We start from the raw sequence: 2,594 nt of genomic DNA on the forward strand, positions 1-2,594 counted from the left end.
TTCAAAACGGATCCTTCCCAGAGTCTCTGGATCTATGTCTATAGACATATTTCCTAGGTACTCTGAGTCATCCAGAGTCGCGTCCCATCGTTCCGGATCGAGGTGATAGAGCGTCAAATCACCAATGTGTATGGTTGTTCCCTGGGGAACACTGATCCACATCGTTTTGTCCGGTAACGCCAAAGGTCTATTTGCCCCGGGTTGATCGTAGGCTATGATCGCCTGTCTTTGAGGAGCGTTCACTAGCCAACGAGAGCCAATTATTTCCGCTTTTGCATCTTTAGCCAGGTGTCGAGGCGTTACGGTCGTTGAGCACTTAGAATTTTCCGGAATAGGTGTTAATCCGCATATGCCCGCGGTTTTATTCCACATAAACGGTTTGCTCGGGCACAGATAGTGTATCTCCCGAGTGAGAACACACATCTGCAGGTTTGGAGCTAGGTAAACGGAGGGGTTGTCGTCGTGGTACGCAACCATCCTTGGTGTGTCAATTTGAACATGGTTTTCGCCGTGCCAATTGCCAACATTTACGACGTCCCTGAGTCTATATATGCCGTTTGAGGGAATTATTGGTAGGTTGATAATGAACGCCATTTCAAATGTTTTGTGATTGACGTAGATTGGGATTGCGCTACCGAGAGTGTAAGCCAGGTGTGCCTGTGTTTGCGTAACTTTTTCGTGCGTAGCGGAGCTGAGGATGTCGTTCACCATCTGTAGAGAGACTAGATACGGTGGGATCCTACCGGTGGCTAGTGTATCTACCGACGAACTGATATCTCTAAGCATGTCAGCAAAAATCCTATCCATTAGGTGTGCGACAGCGTAATCCGCTTCAACCTTAAGGGCTAACTCATTTACCGCTATTACGAGGGCTTTGATTTCTTGGGTGTGAGTATTCAGCACTAGAACAGTATCCTTTACGGTTTTAGTCACCTGTGTCAATTGTGTTAGTTGAAGGTTCATTTGCGCTCGGATCTTTGGGACCTCGCTCTCTACTTCATACACATGTTGTTTTAGGGACGTTATACTGACAGTGTTGTATGCGGACAACCCTAGGCTGAACAGTGATCCTAGTGACGATGCAGCAAGCAAAAGTCCGCCGATGCCGCGCTTTTGCCTTGTACTTATTCCGCCCAACTCTTGTTGAGTGTAAGTAAATTTATGCAGTTGTTTTAGGATGTGTTGGATCTCTGCTTTAGCACCCTCTAGGGATACTGTGTACCATGGCCTGTTTAACCACTCATTTTTAATGTTAATGTGTTGTTGGACCACGGTTTGGGGGTCGAAGCGGACGAAGACCTTTCGAGTGTATAGGCGGCAATCTGTGATGAGCAGTCCCTGCTGGTCCCGCAGAGCGATGCCCGAGGTGGGTCCAGGGGTTACGATCTCGGCTTGCCCCTCTTGGGTGGCACCCAAGAGGGTGAAGATTACCAGTAGTGGTATCATCATTGTCCTATGGAAACACAAAGAGATAGGTCTTAGCTTCGTCATGGTCAAGGGTAGGTCCTGTGAATTTAAACTATGGTTAAGTTTCTTATCCATTAGTTATCTTCTGCTTGGATGACCCTTGTTCCCACGAGGTCAGATTTTGTGAGATCTTTGTCTCCTGAGGAGTTATTGCACGCCTTGTGTGGTTTAACCTGGTTACGGTGTACCCATTTAACAGTTGGCTCTTTTTGGCCTTTACTGATTTTTATCTGGTAGATAATTGGAGACACTTTGTCGGTTATCAGATGGGGTCCAGTCCATCTGGGCATCAGCTTACGGGCGAGAGTTCCGGTCCCGGACTCTCCTCTCCCAGTTTTGGGTGCAAACGTGTAGTACCAGACCCTGTCTCCCACTTGGAGTTCCTCGTAAGAGGCCTTTTGGTCGTAGTACGCTTTGCGTCCTTCAGCTGATTTTTCCAGGTTTTTCTGTGCGAAAGCAAAAGTGTTTTTAAGGTGTCTTTCCAAGTCTTTCATGTATTGTTGTGTGGTGTAGGCTGTTGCCATGGCAGCATCGCCTGGTTGGTACAACAGGTGCAGAGGGAGAGTCATTTGTCGACCCGTCATCATCTCGAAAGGAGCGATGCCAGTCGACGTGTGTGGAGTGGCCCTTATGGCCATGAGGACCAGAGGGAGTTTCACGTCCCAGTCCTTGTGGTTTGCGGCTACGTATTTTTTCAAAATACTCACCACAGTCCTGTTTGCTCTCTCAACCTGGCCTGAAGCCTGTGGGTGGTAGCCAATATGGAAGTTGGCTTTGACGCCTAGCGTCTTCCACAGTTCCTTCATTACTTCACCTGTGAAGTGTGTACCTTGGTCTGAGTTCACCCTAAGGGGAAGTCCAAACCTTGAAAATACATGATTCATTAATAACATAGCAGTGGTTTGTGCTGTGTCATTAGGGGCTGGTAGACATTCTACCCATTTGGTAAACGCGCAGGTTACCGTGAGAAAATATTTATTTCCTCTAGAGGTCTTAGTGAGTGGTCCGACCCAGTCAATCTGGAGGTCCGACCATGGAAATGCAATGCCTCTACTATGCAGTGGTGCTCTGTGAAGTGGTCTGGATGGTTGAAACTGGCCACAGATCAGGCACCCTTTTATGTAGTC

The sequence above is a fragment of the Nematolebias whitei genome, chromosome 1 (assembly GCF_014905685.2).
Source record: "Nematolebias whitei isolate Nwh7 chromosome 1, NemWhi1, whole genome shotgun sequence".
NCBI classification, from domain to species: domain Eukaryota; kingdom Metazoa; phylum Chordata; class Actinopteri; order Cyprinodontiformes; family Rivulidae; genus Nematolebias; species Nematolebias whitei.